Source organism: Bidens hawaiensis, unplaced genomic scaffold, assembly GCF_021521415.1.
Source record: "Bidens hawaiensis isolate Kalapana, Puna unplaced genomic scaffold, B.hawaiensis_p1.1 tig00037710_1, whole genome shotgun sequence".
In the NCBI taxonomy this organism is placed as follows: Eukaryota; Viridiplantae; Streptophyta; class Magnoliopsida; order Asterales; family Asteraceae; genus Bidens; species Bidens hawaiensis.
Genome location: NW_027496602.1, coordinates 38,520 through 64,858, shown reverse-complemented (window position 1 = coordinate 64,858; position 26,339 = coordinate 38,520). Strand labels below are relative to the sequence as shown.

Below are 26,339 nucleotides of genomic sequence, written 5' to 3'. Positions count from 1 at the left end.
CACAATAATTAAGGGCGCATGAGCAATGGTCAAGATCTTCAAGTGCGGCAAAAGTTACAAATGAAATACGATAAGAGAACTTATATATAGGATATACCAGCGGCGTATCCACCATGTTCTTATCATATTGCATTTGTTTCATTGACCGAAAATCACATTAGGTTATGAATTATTATACACTACTGATTTCACTATGATTCTTATGCGGAGACCTTTATATATACTTGTGCACCCATAATTATTAGAGTCCTCGCATGATCCACATAGCTAGTTTGTTTTGGGTTAAAGGGACTATAATAATTAAATAAATTATTACACAACTAAATAAGCATAACCACATAATTCCTATGGTAAACACGTTGTTCCACAAGGTTTTCTTGCGAGATTAATTCATAAGAAGCTGAAAAAGGAGGAGCATTGAAGATCAATAATGGATTTTATGATTGGAAGGGATTTGGAATTTACGTCTTGGGGTTACATATCATAAGCGTCAACACATATATGGAAGCAGGATTTGCTTTAGACAGGTTAAACGGTTGTACTTGTACCGCTTCTAGTACATAACGATGACTGAAGGTAACTATATTGGCAACTAAGTTCAATGTTCCGATATCTATTGTTGAGCATGCCTTCAATGACCATGCTCGTAGATACTTGGTTATAGATAGTTGGTGTGTAAGGCCCCGTTACCGGTGCCTCACGTTGGACGTTGGATTTACTCATCAACACAGTTCTAAACATCAGAGTTAAATAAAACTTTTTTCGATTATTAAAACTTTCATAAAACATTACGTGATAATTCATAACTTGTTTTAATCAAACATTCTTGTCTTTCTAATAAACATAAATTCATAAAACAACTTGTGTCATCAGATGCCAGCTCCTTTATTCATCTGCCATGTACCCCGCTCAAGCTAGCTGCCTCATCCCACTCACCTGCGTACATACTAAAAGTCAGCTACGCTGAGTGAGTTCTAGTTAATCAGGTAACATACAGTACATCACATGTTTATACATATGCACCCGAAGATACAAATTATATAACCTGCGGTCACACCCCGACTTAGGGCCTAGGCGTGTGACCACAAGTTGGTACCTGTCTTGTAAATTTATCAGAGTATTGGGTTAATTTTTAGCGGAAGACTTTATGTTTGAATATAACATTAATTTACATTGAAAATTTACTCGGGAATTATATACCCGAGTATTAGTTTTCAAAATACATGTTTCATATTACAAGGATTTGGTTTATAAAAAACGGAGCCATCTTGTACGCTCTTCTATCTTCATTAAGACTCCAATCCTTGCTAATGCTACTTATGCTTAATTACCTGCAATGGGTTGCAAAAATACGTCAGCTATATGCTGGTGAACACGTATGACTCTATAAATCATTTGAATGACATTACAATACAAATATAGTTTTCTCTACAAGCTCAGCAGAAGCATTTCTACTTCTGGTCTATGTACCATTGCCCTACACACACAATTATTCCCGAGCCACGTAGCCCTTAAAGGGAAGCTAGTTATGACCATTAGCCTGCGGCCACGTAGCCTTTGAATGATTAGGCTGAATGGTTATGTTTGGATCAAGACACAAGTGTATTCGGTCTGAGTTGATTTTATTCTCTACTTTGTGTTATAAAGTTTTAGAGATCACATAATCTCATGTACTTATTGACTGACTCGTCGAGACAAACACCCGTTCATCTTATCGAGTATAAATATGTTTTTGACTGATTGAAAAGGTTAACGTATTCACGTTATTAAAGGTTTGAACGTATTCACCTGTACCGTCGGTGTTGGAAACCTTGACAGACTGATTGATTGTGAATGATATTTAACCTATACATAAATAGGTTCGTATGTATGTTTTGAATGATTAAGCTATGATTGTAAGTCTTAACCTTGAAATCGTTTATCTTTGATTGTGAATGAAAAACACTTAGTTTTTATGTGACGTTTGATGTAACATGCTTTGGCTTATAGGTCATAACACATTGGTAAGTTTCTCCAGGTAAGTAAACGGGTCCCTCGGTTGATTGGGATTTATACGAATTACTCTTCCTTAGGAAAGAAACTTACTACTAATGATATCACCCTTATAGTTACTACATGCCCGTCAAAATATATCTTTTGTTGACATTACTTCACTATGAAGTAACGTTTATTAAAACTCGTTTATGAATGTTTATAGAATGTTTATAAAACCTTTCAAGGTTAAAGGCCATAGCCTTGATTGATCGTTCTAAGCTATAATTCAAATAACTTAAACATAACTCCTACCTTAGATTGGATACTTAGATTGATAATAAGAAAAAGGCAGGATCTTGATCTACTCGATTATACGATTGCTAGCTTGATTATAACTTCGTTCCTTGCACGAACTACGAGAAAATGGCAAGTCGACTTGGTACGGCAATGGGGCACGCCTTTCAAGGTTAAGTGTGTGTAAATGGAGGTGTGTTTGGGATGAAATGGTTCAATACCCGTCACCCCCTTTTATAGGCTGATTCCGGACCCCATTGCGGTACGCGATGGGTTCCTTTACCCCGTCACGTACCGCGGCGTTGCAATTTAACGCCGGCTTACCAGCTTGTAACACGTGGCCTGTCATATCGTGCCACGTGTTGACACGTGGTTGGACACGTGTCCACTGACTCAGAAAGGCCATCGCGCTATGCGATGGGCTTAAGTTTGCCCCGTCTCGTGATGAGTGAAGTTTTCAAAATGTTCATTTTTGGTCCCTATACTTTCTAAATTAGTATTTTTAGGTTGAAAACTTAAGGGTAAAAGACGCGGTGTTACACCTGCTTACCTTTCTTGCATACACATATTATCAAATACTTTCTTTCTTTCATTCTTTTCTTTTCTTTCATACTTTATGTTAAACCTTACTTTACATAATTCTACGTTTTAAAGAGCATTACGCCCTACTGCCTCGAGTATTATTAGGGCCCGGTTCCCTTTTTGCCTCGAGTATTATTAGGGCCCGGTTCCGTTTCTGCCTCGAGAATTATTAGGCTCGGTTCCCTTTCTGCCTCGAGAATTATTAGGGCTCGGTTCCCTTTTCTGCCTCGAGAGTTATTAGGGCTCGGTTCCCTTTCTGCTTCGAGAATTATTAGGGCTCGGTTCCCTTTCTTCTATACAACCTACCATACCTGTATATATATTCATAATCATAATTTCCATGCATACATACATCATTCATACATCATATATAACAATTATATCTTTTAACTATCCCTTGACGGTACATGCAATATCCGAAGATCGTTCATGCATCGTCAAGCCTTCATTCATACATAAATCATGTAAGTTATACACTTACCACTCAAGGTAAGTGTATTAACTAATCACATCGAGTATGCACACAGCCCCGAAAACATAACAAGGAAATGGGGCTAGAAACTCACCTGAACTCAGTTACGTTCACCGTTAATGGTTATTCCTTTCTTTAGCTGAGCGTGACTAACTGTATAACAATTACACGTATCAATTAACTATCACTACCCATGTCGCGTTTCTAGTTTATTTATAACCCTCAACGAACACGGGTCCGGGGCAGCGCCCCTGACAGCGGGGTTCTAGGGGCGGCAGACCCTAGCAGGGTCCAAGGGGCAGAGCCAATTGATGGGGTTAAGCTGCCAGGTTAGCTTTGAAAAATTTTATTTCCATTAACTGTCTTAACATATTTTTTATTAGAATTCTAAATTATTATTTTATTTGCTAACTCATAAAGTTCGAGGTCTTCTTTGTAATTAATCCATTCTTTTTTAAGTCCAGGGACCTTTTTGTCATTCTTTCAAACTTTAGTTCATTATTTATCTCTTTTAACGAATGGGGGGGGGGGGTTCATAATGAATTGACTTATTCATTATCTCATAACGAATGGACTTTTATAACGAACTGGTCTTTATAACGAATTGAACCTTTATAACGAATTTCCCTTACAACGAACTGGGGGTTCATTCGTCAGTTCTCCGTTAACGAATTACTTAACGAACTGCTTCTAATTCGTTATAACGAACTGCTTTTAATTCGTTATTTCAACTTAACGAATGGTCATGACGAATTAATGCCACTTCGTTATTTTCCCGCTAACGAATTAGGGTTAGGTCAGAGAATGTCAGAAACATTCACTAACATTCCTTTATTCTCGTACACATTTTCCGGCGCCGTCATCGCCGGATATATGGGTGGTTGCCGGAAAAACGTATTTTCGCACCGTTTTCATCGTTTTTCGTCCCGTTCGATCCAGATCTGAGCTAGGGTGACCCCTAAGCTCATCTTTTGACCGGTTTATACCCGATCCATCCGGATCTCGTGACTTTAACGGTTGAGGGTGTCGGCTCGTCGTTTCGCAACTAGATCTAGCGGGTTTGGATCCATACAATATCATACTATCATTACCTCGGGCTGGGATCGGTTCTTCTTCTTGGTTTCGGCTAGAGAAAGAGAGAAATAAGAGAGAGAGTTTAAGTGTGTGTTTTTTATGGTGGATGGAGTTAGTGGAAATGAATTGATTAATGCATAAGTATGGTTTATATACTATAGATCATGGGCTCAAGCCCATGGTCTTTTCTTCTTTCCTTTTTTAATCCAAGTCCATAACCAATATCTATTTAACCCAACACTTGCCCGACTCATAATAACTAATATTTTTATTTTATTAACCGAAACGAGAAAACAAGATGTTACATGGTGTTATGGATATCATATGAAATCATGATTTCTCTCGTCTCCGGTCCACACAAATAGAGAATATAGTTGTATTTCATATTATATAATTAATCAAAATAGAATGGACATCTTAACGGAAGAAATAAAATTTATTAATATTATTGAAATTTTAGTACATGGATCTTTATTGATTTAAAAAGAAATTAAAGAAAAGACTAATCGTACAAGTATTTGAAAACTTGAACTTTGGTTGATTGATGATTTTATCGATATCGGGTCTTTGAGGGTATTTACCTAGGAAGTGACAAAACCCTATGATTGTTGGTTGCTTGAAGTTCCTTTGATGTTAAAAACACGTGCAGGAGCGCCCTGGGTTACTTGATAAACTTTATTGAATTGATTAGCTTGGTTGGGTTGAGTTTGAGAAAGTTGGGCTTGGATAGACTGAGCTGGGTTATCTTGGTTGGTTTGGGCTTGGTATACGTGGATTTGATTAGCTTGAGCTTGGTTCCCATAGATTAGCTTGAACCCTAAATGGGTGAAAGTAAAATTGACTAGCAAAACCCCTCTGACCGATAAAATTAATAGAAGTCTTTTGTTAGTTAGATAAAATACACAACTTTTATGCAGACAACTTACCAGAAAAACTAATGGAGATTGGAGAACCAAGAAAAGAAGATGAAGAATGATGACTTTTGAAAGTCAAAGAAGGAAGAACTCTTGATTTCTAGCTTAGAATTCGACTTAGATGCATGTAGATCACATAAATTTAAAGTGTGGCAAAGGTATTAGGGTATAGGTTATGAATGAATTGATCAAGGGTTTAGGTTTAAATAACTCTAATTAATCAATTAAATCATGAAACTTGTGAGATAAGCTATGGAAATAAGTGAGGGATAATATTTAACTACAATAACATCAAATAAGCTAGAAAATACGTGAAAAAGGTCCTCCGAATAAAAAAAACGAAAAAACAAATTACATGGTCTACACACCCATCGCACTACGTGATGGGAAGACCTACAAACTGGTCGCGATGCGCGACAATACAAAAGTAAAAAAAAAATCATATTTTTAAAAGTTTAAGCTTTGACCCTTGAACTTTATAAAATGTCATTTAAACGTAAAATAAGCGATTTTAAGCATGAAAATGGATCTAGAATTCCTAATTAATATAAATGAACATAAAATAATATTTAAAAATTTCAAACGGGTCGGGTTTTCAGATTCAAAAATAAAATAGCAAATGTTACACCACTAGCTCACTAAGTTGAGCCTCTTAGTTTCGCTCCTCGGTTTGAGTCAGCATCGTTTTTCATCCCGAGCTTGAACTGCCTTGTTCAATCCTCATTGCTTCTGAATTTCTTCTTTCTTTTCCATCTTTTCTTTGTGGCTGTGATTGAACATGTTGAGTGGGTGTTTGTGTTAGAGAAGGGGTTGTTGATGCTAGACTGTGGTTATCTAGTAAAAAATAATTAATAATAAGTTCCTAATCATCTAAGCAAGCTAGGGTAAGTAGGATGTCGAACCACGAGGAGTATGTGGGCAGTGTAATATGCAACCAATTTCAAGAATTATGAAGTGAATGTCAAAAGTGTTGATCACACTAGCAAATAGTTTGGATTTAATATTAATAAAGCAGTTAAACAAAGCAAAGTTCAATCAATAAGCAGGGCAAATCACGCGCGGGTTTCAAGAAAGTAAATAAAAGTCATCTCATGTTAACTTAACAGATTAATTGTCAAATATCAAATCAGATTGATTAACGAGCTAAACCTTAGGCATCAACAATCGCTAACACAAGGCAATGGTTATCAAACAGTCCATGCCAGTGTGAATCAACTAAGGGCAGTTGTATGCTTCATCATATTCAACTAATCAAATCAACCCTATATCATAGCAATTATCATAGTAACTTGCAAACTAATTGTTCTAATCGAAATATACCTAAACCGATTGAGTGCACAATAATACCAAACAACAATACTTATAGATTTATTAATAACAATTACAAATCATTCATTCTTGACACATGAGAAAAACTGTAAAGTACAATACTCTACATCCCTTGTATGATTCGAGAGAAATTAGTTGCCCATGGTCATCATATGATCATCAATTCTTGATTCAGGATGTTGAAACATGAACTTTGTAGTGATTGGAGGTGTTCTCGAGCTCCCAAAATGACTGAAGTTCGTTTAAAAAACAGCTGGAATGAAGTGCCTTATAATTTTGGGTTTTTATGTCTTATATAGCAGTTGGGCCATGTTTTAAACTGAATTTCACGATCCAACGTAAGCTACTCTGACCCTTGCGTAGCTTACTCAGGGTGAAAATCTCTTACTTTGCAATCTGATTGCCTTACTCGGAATCTGACTATCTTACTTTGATTTAATTTGGCATTCGGAGTAGGCTACTCCGGAGCTGAGTTTCAACCAGTTTGTTTCTTTTTGTTTCCAACACTTTTTAACGGCTTCGATCTTCCCGAGATTTCAAATCATGCTCGTAAATGCCTCTAAATAGTATCTTTAACTCTCACTAGCCTACAAATTAAAAGCATACTTGAGTACCGAAACTCAAAACAAAAACCAAGTAAAACTACTAAAATAGAACCTAAAAATAGATGATTTACACCCGACCATCAGTTGCGGATGGGGCTTGAGTAGAAGTACCCCCATAGCCGTATGAAGTATTAGTATTTTATTTAGCTAGAGAATGGAGAAGTGCTACGATGCCATTATTATTTATAGATAAAAACGGTAAATTGTTGAAAGACTTAATAAAAAAGTTTATTTATTATTTTTTTTAATTCTAAAAATCGCCCTAAATATTTTTACTGTTCACCGGTTATTGCTCACCTTTCACTGCTCACTATATTTGCGATTACTATTTGTGGTTACTGTTCACTACGATATTGTTAACACATGCGAATACTGTTCACACATGCGATACTGTGTTAATCGGTATTGTTCACTGCGATCACAAATTATTTTTTTTACTATCACCGAAGTGTTCACACTTTTAAGAATCCAAAATCACTAGAAACTCACTGATCCATGATCCAAAATAAATGTTTAGATCGGCAATACTAACACCCAAACAATCAAGAAAGCCACAAACTTTAATCTAAACCACCACCAAATCGTTGTAGATATAGCTTTTTGAACCAAATCTAAACCGAACCAAGAACACCAAAAATGACTATCAGATGATTTATGAACAGATATAAGGTTTAAAATACTCCAAAACCAGCAACTAAGCTAAATCAAATCTTAAATCCAGCAAACAACTCTATCATAACCCGAAAAGATGATCCATCATCATCATCATCGTACTCAGTATATCCCACCAATAGCAATGCTATGGTAGGGTCTGAGGAGGGTAAGATGTAGACAGCCTTACCTCTATCCCATAGGGATATAGAGACTGCTTCCGGTGAGACCCCCGGCTCGATAGTAGTTTTGCATCAAGCCTTGGACATAAGGCACACAACACTCAATCATCGGGACACCGGCTGATTGGTGCATGTGCCCTTGTCTTTCGGCTATCAACGCCACCACATGATGCCTGATTAACCTTCCGCCACTTTTAACGTTATTTTCATGAGATTAGTAAAATAATGTCAAAATTAGTGTAATTTTACTTTTGCCCACCTGAGGGTTCACGCATATATACATTATATGCGCGCACCGCAAGCAGGGCGTCAAGATGATCCAAAAACCCTAAAAAGTTGAGCCGAACCTCTGATGCCCATTATAGGGCACCCATGCTCCCAAGATTTTCTATTAATGGACCCAAATGGGTCGGTCTAATGGGTTTCTTACAACCAAAAGGCCCCGGGTTCATACAATAGTTAAACGAAAGCTAAATGAAACGTAAAGTTACATAGAAATACTATCGAATACATAAGTCTTCTAAATACAACCTTACAATTAGTATCTCAGGATTCGGGAATTGACCATGTTTTATTATAAGCATGTATGAATCTCACGGTCCTTACCCATTTTATGCTCAATCAGACTTGCAAAATTAATTTTATAGTATATTAAAATAAACAACAAAATAAAGTTATGTATGAGAAAATAAATAAGGGGGGGGGGGGGGGGACCAGTGAGTGAGTGAAATTTGGGAAAATCAAGTCTTCTAGGGTTTGTAATATATATAGTTAATAGTTTTGCTTAAACTATATGATAATTAAGACTAGAGAAGTTATTAAAAAGAAACTTTGGATCAACAAACATTAATGAACATAACGGAACGTAAACAAACACGTTATCAAACGTGAATGAGACCTACGAACTTCCCGTTAAAAAGTCCGCCTAAGGTTCGGTTCGTTTACGACCCTAAACGTGTATAAGGAGAAAGGGAGAGGGGGGGGGGGGGGGGCAGAGTTGACATCCATTCCGCCGGAGCTAGGTCATCAGAAACGGAATCTGCTTTCTTTCTTTAAAGGTTAGAATGTGTTTCAAATTCATTATTTTCTATGATTCTTTTATGAAATCACTCAATACCCATTATTATTTTGCATACTTGGATATTTTTTTTAAGCGAAATCTTATAATCGTTACTCGATGCCCATATTGAATCGTTACTCGTTACTTGATATTGTTTTTAAGTGAAATATAGCTAGGGTTTATAAAAATTAATTGGGGAAATCAGTAATCTAGGGTTTAGGGTTTGAAATTGAAGGTTGTTAATTCCATAGGTTTATGTTTGTGATTAATATATTTCATTTTCTTAGAATAATGGAACTAATTCAGGGAAGACATAAAACACCCAAGTTTGCACCAGAGGATTTCATTAGCAGCATGCCTGATAACGTGCTAACTAATATTCTTGATTGGTTGCCATTACAAGATGCGGTGAGGACGGGTGTATTATCAATAAACTGGAGGTTTAATTGGACTATGATTAGCCAACTCGTATTTGACGCGGAATTCTTTAACTATTTAACAAAAACAAAAGCTAAAAATAATTATGTGGGAATTATAAGTAGGATTCTTCTTCATGTTAAAGGTGTCATTACTAAATTTGTCCTCTTCATAGACAACTATGGTTACCCCGTGTTAGATGATGAAGATGTTAATAACTGGATTTTGTTCTTGTCGAGAAAAGGAATTAAGGACCTTAGTCTTATGAACAAGGATAAAACACAAGTTGAGTTGTCTACTCATATTTTCTCTTGTATTGAGTTGAAACATATGAAACTCCATAATTGTTATTTTCACCCTTCGCCTACTTTCATGGTTTTCCAAACTTGTTGAGCTTAGAGTTGTGTGTACAATTTGGAGAAAACACTGAACTTGGAAAGTTTTTTACTCGGTGTCCTTTACTTGAGAGTTTGACTCTAGATGATCTCTTTTTACTAGACAAAGTAAAAGCGGTTGAGATTGCCAAAGTTGAAAATCTCAAAACCTTGTCTTTGCAATTATGTGATCTTGACTTTACGGGCATCATAAGTTCCGATACAATCTTTGAGCTTCTTGGTTGTCTTCCAAATCTTCAAGCGCTTGATTTGGATTTTTATGGGAGCGAAGTAAGACTAAGTTGTGTCTTTGCAGTTTACTTTACAGAAACATAGTCTCATTTGTTCATAATCTATTAACTAATAAGTAATAGTATTTGGTATCATCTGAAATGTCTTTATGATTTCTCTAATCATTTTTCTTGTAGTTCATAGAAGGTGTTGCTAACAAGAGGTTTTCTATCGCCTTTCCCTGCCTCAAGGCTCTTAAATTAACAAGAATATATTTAGAGAATGGTATTCAGTTATCATGTGCTTTTGAATTGATTAGGAGCTGCCCAAATCTGCAGACTCTTGAAATCATAGCAAATGACTCGGTACGTACCATATTGCTTGTCTTATAATCTCACATATAGTTTTGCATTTCAATGCTAGTTAGCTATTCTTGCAGGGTGCTGCCTCGACTGCTCAGGTAGACTACAATTCAACGGGACTGTTGCAGCTTCGAAATGTGATATTTGAATGTAGGAAAGGTTTAGAAAATGAAGTATCTTTGATAAAGTATTTACTTGCATCTTCCCCTTACCTAAAAAAGATTGTTATCCGTCCCTACTTGTCCAGTTTATTTATGTCGGATGAAAAGTTTACATTTTCTATGAAGTTGTTGAAGCTTCACCGGGCCTCCCCTGTAACTGAAATCAATCTCCTCGAGTTTTAGTTGCTTTTAACATCTCCTATATTTGATGCATATTTGTATGAATTTACGGGAAAAATGAAGACGTTTCCGTTAGTCTAGTATGAATTATGGTTAGTTGGGAATGAATATGAGATTGTAAAGGTGGATAATTTCACACTGTTGTTGGGTTTGGTAGTGGTAGTTTTCTCTTGGAAAACTGATCGGTACCAGTTGTGCAGTGCTTTTATTTTTATTGAATAAAACTTAATTAGAGTTATGTGAATTAATGTAAAAGTAAATAAATTAAATGAATGCGTAGTATGTAATGTACAAATTTTATTTAAAAAATGTACAAAAATTTTATCAGTAGAAATTTGCTTGCTTGTTTATCTGTAGAAAATTGTTTTCTTTGGTTCATGTTGTTAGGTGTGTGGATCATGTTACTGCAATTTTTCATTTACTCATTTCAGCGTGTGTCTGGAGACCGTCTCTAAATGCCGATTTTGGTGTATATCATATATGTGTTGTGTGACAGTCTATTTGAGGCTGATCAGCTTTGGCTCGAGCTCTTAAAACCTCTTTTGGTTTTGAGTTTTTATCGTCGTTTGCATCAACCATTCCCAGTTTAAACAGTGTGGGTTTGAATTAGACAACCAGAAACTCTGTCGAGGTCGGGCCAGTTGACCCGCTTTAAAGGTTAATTTATCCCAGTACAAAGGAGGAGGCATGTGTAGGGTTTCAACGGTGGTTCGGAACGAGAACGGTCAAATATTTAAACCCGTTTTAGTTAATAATTTCGTTTAAAAATTTTGAGTCAATATTAATATACCAACTTATATTAACGAACTATAAAAAGCAGCGGAATATAAACGATTTAAACGAACCATAAACGGAAACCCGAACCCGGATCCGATTACAACGTTACACGAGTCGATTAAATAATAATAAAACAACCATAGTTAAAGTAGTCGATATACCTCGGTTATCGAAACCGGGAAGACACCGAGAGCTTAACGAATAGTGATAGACTTGACAAAACGAGATCTGGCGGCGTTGGTGATCCGGCGGAGCGACGACAGCGGTCCGGCGAAGCAATAGCGGCGGCAGGGTGGTGGTCCGGCGGTACAGGAGCGGCGGAGATGGTCCTCGGCGGAGCAGCGGCAGCGCAAGCAGCAACAGCAGTCAACGAGCAGCAGCAGCTACCAGAAAGACGCAGACGGCCGGAAAAACGCGGCTGCCGGAAAAACGCGGCAGCCGGAAAGAGCGGCGGCACAGTCAAGGGAGGTTGTTGTGGTGCTCGGAATGGCAGCAGTAGCACAAACGCTTGTATATGACTGGTGGAGAAGATGGCTAGCAGTGGTAGTTGTTCTAACGGCCGGAAAAGACCTCGCCGGAAAACCGTATCGCCGGAAAACGGCGCCGGAATTGCGGCTGGAGGTGAAAGAGATGGATTAGGGTTTTATATTATTTTGGGTTGGTTATAAACAAATGGATATAATCCTATTTATAGTAATGTAATTAGGGTTTAAACACTTTAAACCAATTTGGGCTTAAAGCCCAAATACCAAAACAAAGCCTAATCCATCTTTGATTGTGTTGGGCCCAGTCAACATGTAAGTGGGTTAATATATCGTTACCCTCGGTGTAACTCATACCGGGTTGTATTCGGGTCGGTCCGCGTTGACTTGACCCGAACCGACCATTAAATCCAACAGTCTCCCACTTGGAACGCTAACAGCCAGAGGCGTTCTAGCTACACATAGCTGTCCCCAACCAAATATGACATTTTAAATCCATAACCAAAGTATCTTGGAATACCTTATTGCAAGATAATGAATTTATAGTAATCGTTGTCATCTATCCTTTCTGTATAAAACATCAATTGAACAATGAGACATGGATCAAATCAATCTCATACAGCGTTCAATTATTTCAGTACTCGATATAGAGTCAAAGTGTTCCATTCAAACACACAGTAAGTTTGGGTGAGGCCTCACACTTTACCAGTTTGCATCAACGAGGACGCCAATATGTCTAACTGTTACATCTTAATGTAAGGGTACAGAATCCCATCTTGACTACATACAACTCCCACTGAACTCCAGAACATTCCCAATCAATGCCTTTATGGTTGGCAGTTACGCAACAGCGGTTGACATGATCAAAGAATATTCCTCGGTAAACGAGAGTTCTAATATGTATCTCAAGTCTTAGGATACTAAATGAGCATACTATTATCAAAACATCTTATGATCAAGATCCATGAAGATGATTTGATGCGAGTTACATCCAACGTCATTCATAATGAGGTCTGTGAGATTGGAAGTGAACTGCTTGAGTCCAAAGTAAGAATAGATTCAGAATCTTTCCCACGAGTCTGACCGACTATGGATAATTTAGAATACAATATTCACGGATTAAACGTATTAAAATTGAACACAGTTGTTTTATTCAACGTTTGCATTTAACCATTAAATCAAAAGTGAACAGAGAAGTACAACTAATTAAACGTTCATACATCCAAATACTAAATCAAAATAAGTCACTAGCAAGTCTAAGCCCGATAGCATCTCTATGCTGATCATGCTTGTCCTGAGTCATCGGCTTAGTGAACGGGCCAGCTAGATTTTGTGTCTACTTTGCTTATCACGATGTCACCTCGTTCCAATATTTCCCGAATAAGATGGAACTTCCTTAGAATGTGCTTGGTTCTGTGATGAGACCTTGGCTCTTTGGCTTGAGCAATAGCACCTGTGTTATCACAAAATATCTCGATTGGTTTGTGAATACTCAGAACAACATCGAGATCGGTGATGAACTTCTTCATCCAAGCAGCCTCTTTAGCAGCATCTTATGCAGCTATATATTCGGATTCGGTGGTAGAATCCGCCACTACACTCTGCTTGGAGCTCTTCCAATAAATAGCTCATCCATTAAGAGTGAAAACGAAACCTTACTATGAGCGAGAATCGTCTCGGTCAGTCTGGAAGCTAGCATCAGTGTAACATTTTACAGTGAGCTCCTCTTCCACTCCCCCAAACACCAAGAACATGTCTTTGGTCCTATTCAAGTACCTTAGAATGTTCTTCACAGTAGTCCAATGGGTAATGCTATGACTCTGTTGAAAACGACTGGTCATGCTCAAGGCATACGAGACATCAGGTCTAGTACACAATATAGCATACATGATAGAGCCAACCGCAGAAGCGTATGGAATTGCTTGCATACGTTTAGATTCAATGTCCGTTGCCGGAGATTACGATTTGCTCAACATAGTTCCCTTAGTCATTGGAACAGCTCCTTTCTTGGAGTTTTCCATTGAGAAGCGTGCCATTACTTTGTCTATGTAAGTATTTTGACTTAGCCCTAGAATCCGCTTAGATCTATCTCTGTAGATCTTTATTCCTAGAATATATGCGGCTTCTCCAAGATCTTTCATTGCAAAACAAGATTCCAACCGGTGCTTAACTTCCTTAAGCATAGGAATGTTGTTTCCAATGATCAGTATATCATCCACATACAAGATGAGGAATGATAAAGTGCTCCCACTAGCCTTTCTGTAAACACAAGGCTATCTTCATTTTTGACAAAACCCAACTCTTTGATTTTCTCATCAAAGTGAAGATTCCAGCTTCGAGATGCTTGCTTAAGTCCATAAATGGACTTGTTCAATTTGCAAACCCTATTAGGATATTTTGGATCGACAAAACCTTCAGGCTGAACCATATAGACATCTTCAGAAAGATGTCCATTAAGAAAAGCAGTTTTGACATCCATTTGCCATATCTCATAGTCATAGTATGCAGCAATGGCAAGCAATATCCTAATTGACTTAGTCATAGCAACGGGCGAAAAAGTTTCATCATAGTCAACACCTTGAGTTTGAGTGAAACCTTTCGCGACTAGCCGTGCTTTGTAGGTTTGCACATTTCCATGCATGTCGGTTTTTCTCTTGAAAATCCATTTGCTCCCTACTACCCGACTATCGGGGGGTAGCTCAACCAAGTTCCAAACTTGGTTATCATGCATGGATTGCATCTCGACGTTCATGGCATCTTGCCATTTCTTGGATTCCGGATCCAAGATAGCAGATTTGTAGTTAGTAGGCTCGTCACCAGACTCGGCTACTAATAAGACTTTGGGACAATCTAGATGCCATAAGTATCTAGAATTTGGTACGGGAGTCCTACTACTTCTGCGAACGCTCGTGTTCATGTCTGATGTATCAGCAACAACAACTTGTTGATCAGACGCTCCAACTTCCTAGGGGTTGTTTGTGGTTCTTGAATTTCTTCAAGATCGACAATGTTATGTCCAGTTCCTCGATTGATAAATTTCTTCTCGAGAAAGTGGCATTTCCTCTTGATAGAAATCGTATTTGTATCAGGAGAAAGTGTGTAACTCGAATGGTTTTTTAATGTTGGGGAGTGCTAAGACAGGTTCCGACATAACCGCTTCCTTTAATGCTTTGAAAGCTACCACGCATTGCTCGTCCCATACCCACAGTTTATTCTTCTTGAGCAGATCAGTCAATGGTGCAGCTTTCGACGAGTAGCTCATGATGAAACGACGAAAATAATCAACCAACCCAAGGACGAACGAAGCTCCGGAACCTCGGTTGGTGCTTCCCACTTTTGAATCGCCTTTACCTTGGCTTCATCCTTCACTAGTTTTCCTTCCTTAATCCGGTGACCCAAGAACTCCATCTCTTCCTGGGCGAACGCGCATTTCTCCAATTTAACGTATAGCTCATTCCCTCTTAGTACTTGGAAAACTTACCGCAAGTGCTCCACATGATCCTCCATGGTGCGGCTATATACTACGATATCATCCAAGTACACCACCACAAACTTGTCCAAGAATGGATGGAAGAGCTTGTTCATTAAGGTACAAAATGTTGCTAGTGCATTTGTAAGGCCAAACAACATCACAAAAATTCATACGATCCATAACTTGTGATGCAAGTCGACTTGGGATCGTCTCCCTCGGAAATTCTTACTTGATAGTAGCCTGAACGCAAATCCAACTTTGAGAAGTACTTAGAATTACCAAGTTGATCGAACAAATCAGCAATGAGTGGTATTGGGTACTTGTTTTTCACCGTGATTTTGTTGAGCACATGGTAGTCAATACACATGCGCAGAGATCCATCCTTCTTCTTTTGGAACAGAACCGGGGTACCATATGGGGCTTTGGAGGGATGTATGTACCCGACATACAGCAACTCTTTGATTTGTTTACGTAACTCTTCCAACTCCGGCGGTGGCATGTGATAGGGAGCCTTGGACGGGGGCTTAGAACCTATTTCTAGCTCGATCTCATGATCGACTTCCCTTCGTGGTGGAAGCCTCTTGGGTATAACGTCCTTGAACTCCTCCAGGACTTCTTTGATCACGGTTAGCATGAAAACCGGTTTGTCTCCTTGACCCTCCACCTTTGCTACAGCCAAGTAGGATAGCTCCTTCTTGTTGCATCCTTTTCTGAATTGTATGGCTGAAACGGTCCTCGACCCTTCCTTCGACCCACGCTCCATGTTCACCATACAAGTCTTCCCGTCACAAGGAATGCAAATGGAATTGGTGGATGGCAAGAGAATGGCTCGCACTTGATTAAAGAACTCCATACCAAGCACTACCTTGAAGTCATCCATTTCAACGATGGTGAAGTTAATTTGCCCAGCCCAATATCCAATGTGAACATGAACGTTCTTGGCTTCCCCAAGTACTGGCATAGGGTTGGTTTTACAGTCTTGATGGCACCATTCCTCAATCTCCACCATCTTATGTCTCCACCATAACGCCGCGGTATCCTTCAAGTAGAACTAATCCGTGTTGATCTTCCCTTGATCATCAATGATACCGATCCCATTAAAGTATTGTTCCATATCCGACAAGAAGTTCTCCATAGCCTTTGCTTCTCGTTTACCCATAAATGGAGATGGTTTAGGAACGTCTACCCTTGGTCCCAAGGTTAAGACGTTTCCACCAGCAGCAGTGTTCACCATGGCATTGGTGCAATTGTTGATATTGGTCTCAAGCCCAAGTATAGTTCGATGAACGTCCACCGATTACCTATCCATGTCTTGACGCCCCTAGATGATAGAATCCTTGATCATCAGCTGCATCTCCTCCTTCATGGTATCAAAAGTAGCCTTCTTGTCCACACGAAGGTCACTTAGATCAATCTCCAACGCTTCCACTCGTTGGACAATGCCATCGAACTTAGCCTCCAGTCTGGATGCTGCATTCTCTAATTTTGTCACCCGTTTGTCCAAGGACCTATCCTAAGATATACCACGACCTTTCCTGCTTCCATGGAGCGAAGACTCATCCTACCCACGTTCTCCTTCACCGGAAGCAATTCCCAAGCCTACAACCTTTCTCGAATCAGCCATTTCCCAATCAATCAACGTGCTCCGATACCGCTTGTCACATAGTGATTCACAAAATCTCGTGCGGCTCTTAGACACTTTCTAAGATCAGCCTAGTATACCCAATGCTGCAACGATTCAATAACTTCGACAAGGGAAAGAAAGATTGTTTAAAGGGAACTTAGATTGCTTAGAGAACTTTGTAAAGCAAGTGATTTTATTGTTGAATTATTGGATGATTACAAAATAGCAAGGTTACAAGTATTTATACTTACACACTCATGTTCTAGGACTTTCTTTGTAGGTCCTTCTAATAATAAAATATTACATAAATATCCAATATATTTACAAGTACTATTCTAGTAACTTTTCACCAGATTTTTCCAAGGAAAAATCTAGTTGGAAAAATCTAGGGTTTTCCGGATATTTTCTAAGTCTTGAAGACATTGAAAATGATGGAATTCTCTGGAAAAACGAGCTGCTACGGTATAATTTTAGGCGGGTCGTGACATTAAGCTGTTGTTGAACCAGAAAAATAAAAAAACCTTTTTTTATTTTTTTTTCTTGAACTCCTCCTAAAACCAAAACTTTCTTTAATTGCTTCAAAATGTTATTATATAGTAACCTGAGCTAATGTGCAAGCCAGTGATAAGTTAAGTTACAAAAGAAAAACAATCCATATTCACCTCAAAACCCGATCACCGATCGCCGCCAAACAACTAGCCTTCTGCTGCACTTAATTTCCGGTTGCGTAAACTACAATCTGCCCAATCAGCGTACTTGTTTGATTTTTGGCTCTTAACAATCAACCCTAATAATCGAAATTGGTTTCTTGGTTTGATTAAAACTTGGCTGCACAACCAGATTGTTGAAACCCTCATGATTCTGATCGTTTTCGTGGAACACTCCTTAGCCCGCTGTAGAACCCAATCGAAACTTGTTGTTTGAGTTGCTACCGCACAAATAACCCATCGTAACAGTACCCACGCCGCTGCTCTGATGTATTAGTACGCGGACACCGACTTGACCCGCTGTAACAAGTAGACCTTGATTCGGAAATGTAACTTGGTTTTGATATGCGACAACTAATAGTTCATCCTCAAGCCACTGCCCACCACGATCACCGTACCATTGATTTGCCTCACCGTCGTTCACCATTGACTTGATTATCGATTTTTTGAACTTGGCTCTGATACCAATTCAATTCCCGATCGATAAAATACACGAATTAATCGAATGACTCTCGTTTATATTAATCAGAAAATATAACTTAAAAAACTGGTTACAACTCTGAAACCCTAACTCAGTTTAACTCTTGATGAACCCTAACTTGGTTACATCATGTTCACAACCTATAATGTTTAATTATAACTCGGTTTATATAGACTAAACTAACTTGCTAGCCAAGACATTACCTATTTTAATTATAATACAGTTAGGAAACATATTATTGAATCACACGGGCCAGTAGATCTAACCCGGTTACCTACATGCAACACACCTATTAGGTTGGAAATTACGTCCAACATGATCCTCGAAAATTCTTATCGCCACAAGGCTCCTAATTCGGAGCCCAACCGAGAACCAGAAGGGATTTTTGCTTGCCTCTATAGATTTTGATCTGGAATACTTAATAAGAAATCCTTCAAAACATGAGTACCACTCATAGATGTCGCATGTTCCATCAAAATCGACCCATTCTCTCTACCTTCTATGAGTAGGAATTCTTCAACGCCGTGCAATCTTTTCATCTCGTCAAACTTGATTATCACAAGTGCTTTCGTAAGAATGTTAGCTCGTTGTTCCTTGCCACTAATATGCTCCACCGCTAACAATGTTGACTTTAAATCCAATGATGTAATTTCCATCCTCCGATAGCTGCAATGGCAATGAGCATATGCACCATTTCAAGTCTCGTTACTAGACGAAAGACCTCGTCAAAATCTACTCCGGATTGTTGCACGTAACCCTTTGCCACGAGTCTTGCTTTATATTTATTAATTGAACCATCTGCATTTCCTTTCACCTTGAAGACCCACTTCAATCCGATAGCTTTAGCCCCTCTCGGTAACACGGTCAACTTCCATGTGTCGTTTTGTTTAATGGATTTGAGTTCCGTTTGCATAGCCTTTATCCGCTCCTGTTTGTATTTTTCTTCACCAAAATTCCTTGGTTCACATTCTTCTAACTAAAGAAGTTCAATGTCCTCCACTTCCGAACATAGGACATAATCATTGAACTTTGAACTTAAAAGGTGTGATCGGAAGACGTGTATATCTTTGTAAGTTACTGTCTGGTTCATTAAGTGTTTTCTCTAAATCCGTTGTTGATGGTGTTGCTAAACTTGTTGATGAGTTGTAGGAATTAGCAACCGGAGTATCAGAATTTGTCGCTAAAGGTGCTAATGGGTTGTCTGAATTAGCAACATGAGTTGTTGCTGATTATGTAGTTGAATCTGGCAAAAAACCTGAAATTTCGTCGCTAATGTTGTCTTCCCATATGTCCGGTTAAAAGTTGCCCAAAACCGATATCAATAACCCCGTTCCAGTCAACCCAAAATAAACCCGGTGCTAGCTCTGTTCCTTCATTGTTTTGTATCGAATTAGACCAAAACCAGATCTTCTTCTCATCAAAAACCACATCACGAGATATCACAACCTTCTGCGTCTTCAGATCGAACAACCGACAAGCTTTGGACCCGGTCTCGACTCCGATATGCACTAAAATCCTAGAACAATTGTCGAGCCTTTTCAAGTGAATTCCCACTACCTTTGCATACGCCACCCAACCAAATACTTTAAGATGAGCAGTATTAGGCTTCTTTTGTTTTAACATCTCGTATGGCGTTTTCTCCTTTAGGGAACGAGTAGGAATCCAATTCTCGATGTAAGTTGTATATCGGATTGCCTCACCCCATAAGTAATTCGGAACACCATTTCTTTTACAATACTCCATGTCATCTCCAATAAGGTTCGGTTTCGTCTATTAACTACCCCATTTTGTTAAGGTGTATATGGTGCCGTTAGATGTATAAGAATGCCTTCCATGTCAGAAAATTGGTTGAACTCATGTAAGGTTGATGTGCATAAAATTATACATATTTTTAACATCAAATAATCTCGAAAAGCTACAACTTTTATCAAATAATTTAGCTTAGAAGGCTACTTATCACATTAAAATTCAATTTCGAGTAAAGCCAACCCTTAAACGAAGAAAAAAGTGAAAAGATGAAGAAAAACGAAAGAAAACCCAAGAAAACCTTCAGACACGCCCCCGTGCTCCCAGAAACACGCCCCCATGCTTCTGAACATAAGAAAAGACAAAATTCTGCAAGAAAAGACAAACACTGGACACAGAAGCATGAGGCTGTGCTTTAGCAACCATGGGGCCGTGGTCACCTTTCAGAAAATACAAAAAGAATTAGCACATGTCATTAAAAAGAACGGGGCCGTGCCTCAGAAAGCACGCCCCCTTGGTGAGTCATCATGTAAGATCTGACATAGCATTTAATGCAATTGGACACCTGGACACGGGGGGCGTGCCTCCAGAAGCACGGGGTTGTGCCTGCTTCCCCGTACTGCCCTATAAACAAAGAAGAATGTTGCATTAATCAAGTGTGCTTGAAGAAAATCTCTATACAAGTTTCTCTTATAAAAACACTCACATTATACTCATATTGAAGATCTTGTGAAGAGTTTGAAGGCTTGGTGGTTACCATTGTTATCCATCATCATCAACATTGTAACATACTGTTTTACGGTTATATATATACACACACACACACATATAGTAAAAATATATATGAAACTAATATTTCATATACATTAAGCGAATAATTGACAAGTAAAAAAGGACTATTGAGACATGAGGTATTGAGACAAGAGATTAATAATATGAGATACCGTTTAGTAATAATAAAATATATTATATTTATCCATACTATGTATTTAATGAAATTTAGGTCGAAGCATAGAGAAAAATGAGCTTGCCCTAATGGTATATTAGCAATTTTTTATAAAATGTTATATTTTGAAAGTTTTAAAAGAAAAACGAGATTAGTGTTAAATTATTTATACTAGCAAATATATAATAATAATAACCATAATAATAATAATAAATTAGAAAAATATTTGCAAGTGCTCGTGTGAAACTGTGAAAGTATATTGTAGTAACAACAATAACAATAATTAATAATAATAATTTTGTAACCAAAACATCTTGTGTACGCTTCAGAAAATAATAAGAATATTATAATATATCATTATGAAAAATGTGAATGCTTACCCAGTATTCATACAATTCAAACCGACAGTGTAGTCAGTTAATGGTTCTATAAATGGCTTCAACATATGACCACATATATTATTTCCAAACATTGTTAACCGGCACCCTTAAGGTATTATTTTTGCGTAGTTTTATTTTTCTTTTTCTTTTTCTTTACTGTTTAAATTAATTAATTAGTTAAATTAATATAACTAATAAAATTTAAATATTATTTTATTAGACTTAATTTAGAAGCACCGGGTATGAGTCACATGATAGAAATTGTACCCTTTTAGTATTTTAATAATAAGTTACTCGAAGACTTAATGGTAACAATCCACTAGAGTATGGCGTATGGTCTAAACACAACTTGTTTAATAGGTGCACAGCTAGCTTTGTTGTGTGATATGACCACTTTGGTCATGAACGGTTAAGATGAACCATGAATTGGAAATTAGTGGGTATGGTTGTTAAAACCATAACATTGTCTGGACTTGAATAGTTGTGCACGATAATGACAGTTGTTGTGTGAAGAGCTTGTAAGAATTAGAATATTACTTTCCGGATATGGATAAGTAAACTATTATATTAAATCATAGATTCCAGTTGAATTGGGAAGAGCCAAAGTAACTGAAGAAAGTGTGAGTTACTTAAACTATTTTCAAAACTATGATACATGCTCATAAAATTATTTGGACTGTAAATGATCTTGTATTTGCATGAAGAATATGGTGTTATACCCAAGGTGTTATATATATTTTAATGATCATTATATTTTCCCGAGGGGATATGCACTTTATACATCAGCAGACGTGCGTACAGTCTGTATGTGCGAATATATGATGCTGACCTTGCTTTAACGTGAAGCGGGCGGGTTATAATTATGGCATGACATGCAATGAGCTCATACTTGATTAATAAAATTGTTTTAGTACCATTTTATTTATTATGTTAGTTTATGTGACTCGCCAGCTTTGTGCTGACGTATATTTTACCCGAGCATGTATTACAGGTTGATAAACAAGAACATGGAGATTAGCTGCTACGAGTTGGAAGAGTTTAGATGCTTTATCTTGTTACCATTAAATTTCCTAGTAAGTGTAATAGTTAGACATGTAACTAATATTTTAGTTTTTATATAAGATTACGGTTCCGCTGTAAGTCTGTATTGACTGGTCACTGTAAGTACCTCGTCCTGGGAGGGGTGTGACAAATTGGTATCAGAGCTGTAGGTTTTAGTGAATTAGGTATCTAATGAGAATACCTGGGCTTTAACCAGAATACCTTAGAGACAAAAATTATTAAGACTATATCTAGACTTGATTATCCTTGAGTATGAATAATGAAACCCATTGAGAAGTCAACCTAATGTTGTCCAAAGAAAGAATGTTAAGTGATTGCCGAACTTTGTATGATGGAGGCACAATTATGTAGTTAGGAGTATCATGGTGTGTTTCATAGATTACTTTCATGCCTGGCTAGTATGGAGGTTAATAAATGACACCGCTATGATCTCGTGAATATTATATTGTACTGAAATCAGCAGATAGTAGGCATAAAAAGGAAAATGCATAGAAGAATATGCATATATAATTGCGTTAGTTGAAACCTTATAGTACTTTAACTGGTAGAATGGTGTAAGGCCTAAATTGAATATCTTAGGTATGTGACTCGGTAACTGAGTGAGAAAATAAATGCATCCGCTACCCAACAAAGGATCATAGCAGAGAAGCAAAATTTAGAGATTCAATGTGAAGGCAACCAAATGATATAGATGTCTTTAATTAACCATGAGAACAATAGAAAACAAGTCCCGACGTCGATCCGTAGACAAATTGTAGTAGATGTAGGAAAGACATTCGAAGCCAGTATTCCCAATCTGGCTGAGTTATAAATTCTTTTAGGAGTTTGGAGTTTAATTGGGAGGCACAAAGGTGTAAAAAAAACCTTTGGGAAAGGTCAACGTTACATCAAGAATTAACATTGGATCAACCAAGTGCACGTACAAGGACTTTATGTCAAGCAAATGATTGTTATGTATGGGATAAATAGATCCTTTAAAGGGTCAAAGGTAAATTAATGCAATGGATACTATCTTTGAAACATACCTTTGTGATGAAATATGAAGTGATATTTGCAATCAATAAGCTCTATTATAGAGCTAAAGATTGGTGGAAGGTCTAATAACAATTCCAATATAAAAATAAATAAATAAAAATAATAAAATAATAAAATAGAAAAAAATAAAAAAAACTAATCAAGGAATGTAATTCTTATGATAAAATACATTTAGGAGAATGTTCATATCAGAATCTCACCTATGATAAGTTGGAAAGACTTGACATATGGCATCACAATATACAAGTCTAGTAAGATGTTTTCAGGATACATGAGTAAGGAATGTTCGAGTTGAGGAAGCAATGTGAGAAAGCTGCTAAAGGATTCAAGGACGCGAGGAAGTGAACCATGACTAGGCTCCAAAACCACGAGGTACTGATTTCCAAGATAACAATAAAAAAATCTAAGGAAATACTTCACATGTATCAGGTACCTATAAGGCCCCGTTACCGGTAACCCTACTTTAGTGTTGGATTTACTCATTAACGCAGTTCTAAGTATTAGAGTTAATTAAAACTTTCGCGGAATAATAACGCTTCAACCATAACATTTTACATAACCATCAACTCTTGTCTTATAAAACATTCATAGTCATTAAAAGCAAAACTTAGTCTTTAAAACATCACAACATTTCTCCGAGATGCAAGTATCTTAGATTCTATGCCATGTGTCTTCAATCATGCGAGCTGCCTCAACTTATTTGCCTGTGTGCATACTAAAAGTCAGCTACGCTAAGTGAGTTCTAGTTAATCACATAACTTACTTTACATACACATATACGTGCCCAAAGGTACGCATTACATACTTAACCTGTCCATCATTCTTTCTTATACATTATAGCTATCCTTAAGTTATAAAGAGCATCCGCCCTACATACCTCGGATATTATTAGGGTCCGGTCACCCTTCATCCTCGGATATAATTAGGGTTCGGTCACCCTTCATCCTCGGATATTATTAGGGTCCGGTACCCTGCATCCTCGGATATTATTAGGGTCCGGTCACCCTTCATCCTCGGATATTATTAGGGTCTGGTACCTTGCATCCTCGGATATTGTTAGGGTCCGGTCACCCTTTCTTCCATACCTTCATACCATACCTTTGCATATACATATTTGTATGTTTCATACATACATACATACATCATTCGTTCTTCATATACAATAATTTATCATCAAACCTTTACCTGACAGTACATGCAAAATCCGAAGATCGTTCATGTACTATTTACATACCATACATATATAACCCATCCATCATACATACTTCGTTCAATCATCAATCATACACCATATTTATCATTCATATCTTTAGCTACAACCTGACGGTCCATGCCATATCTGAAGATCTTTCATGCACCGTCAAGAAATCATCTTACATAATTCATATAAGGCATACACTTACCACTTAAGGTAAGTGTTTTAACTATCACATCGAGTATGCACAAAGCCCCGAAAACATAAAAAGGAAGTGGGGCTAGAAACTCACTTGAAGTCGGTTACGTTCACTGTTAATTGTTATTCATTTCTTCAGTTGGGCACGGATAACTGTATAATAATTATATGCATCAATTAACTATCACTACTCATCTCGCGTTTCTAGTCTAATTATAACCCTCAACGAACGGGGGTCCGGGGGCAGCGCCCCTGGAAGCAGGGTCTAGGGGCGGCAGCCCCTAGCAGGGTCCAAGGGGCAGAGCCCCTGGCTGGGGTCGAGTAATGGACGGTTAATTTGTATATGTTTTAGTTCGTTTATTATTTAGTTTTAACTGTTTATTTTAGAACTATCGATACTTCATACGTGTTTTATTGGATTTCAGGTCATAGGCTTTAAAGTACTTAGTATGGACATGTTGTGACACGGAATGAAGACCTGGGATATCCAGCACGCAAAATGATGAGTTGATTGAAGTTTGCTGTAACTGAAACCATCGCGGTACGCGATGGGCTTACTGAAGGACCCATCGCGTACCGCGATAGGTTGTAATTTAATGTTGACTTTGTTGGTCAATCGCGGTACGCTATTGGACACGGAAGACCCGTCGCGTACCGCGAAGGGATGTGCTGACGGGATTTTTTGTTTATAACAATTTTTTCACCAAGAAAAACCCTAACTCCGTTTTTGAAGAATAGAGGCGATTTCCAGCAGTTCTGATAGGCGATTTCACTTTCCTAGCTCGTGTCAAGACCATTCCTATGATCCATATCATCCGTATTGAAGATTCAATGATGTCGTGGCTAGGCTAATCTCCTAGAATCGCACTCGGGATGTATAGTTTGTAACCTTTTACAGTTTTTCTCATGTGACTAAGAATACTTATGTTTTGTTATTGATGATTATATGATTATTGATGTTTGGTATTTCTGAGTGTTCGGTCGGTTTAGGTTTACGTTGGTCTGAACGATCTGTTACCAGTTGCTAGATAATTAGTCATATAACTGTTTGATTAGATTGAATAAGATAAAACATACAATTACCCTTAACTGAGTCACACTGGCAAGGACTGTTTGATAACCAGTGTCGTGTGTAAAGTAATTGTTGATGTCTAAGGTTTTGTCTGATTGATCAGTTTTCAGTTAATCGTTAATAATTAATCTGTTAGGTTGCATGAGATACTGTTGGTTGCTTACTTGAATTCCCGGGTGTGATTTTTTTTGTTAACTGTTTGAAATTCGTTTACTTGTTCATTGCTTAGTTCTCTGAATTTACTAAAAATTGCTTGTGTGATCAGCACTAAAAATTAGTCACTTCATAATATTAAATCTG

General features: G+C 37.7%; 1 pseudogene across 1 annotated transcript; it reads left to right on the top strand.

Moving 5' to 3' along the window:
* Window positions 1–9,428: 9,428 nt before the first annotated feature.
* LOC143589671 (F-box/FBD/LRR-repeat protein At1g13570-like) lies at window positions 9,429–10,865 on the top strand (annotated as a pseudogene). Its single transcript, XR_013145327.1, has 3 exons — window positions 9,429–10,219; window positions 10,357–10,524; window positions 10,599–10,865. The product of XR_013145327.1 is annotated as an F-box/FBD/LRR-repeat protein At1g13570-like (transcript).
* The last annotated feature ends 15,474 nt before the right edge of the window (window positions 10,866–26,339 follow it).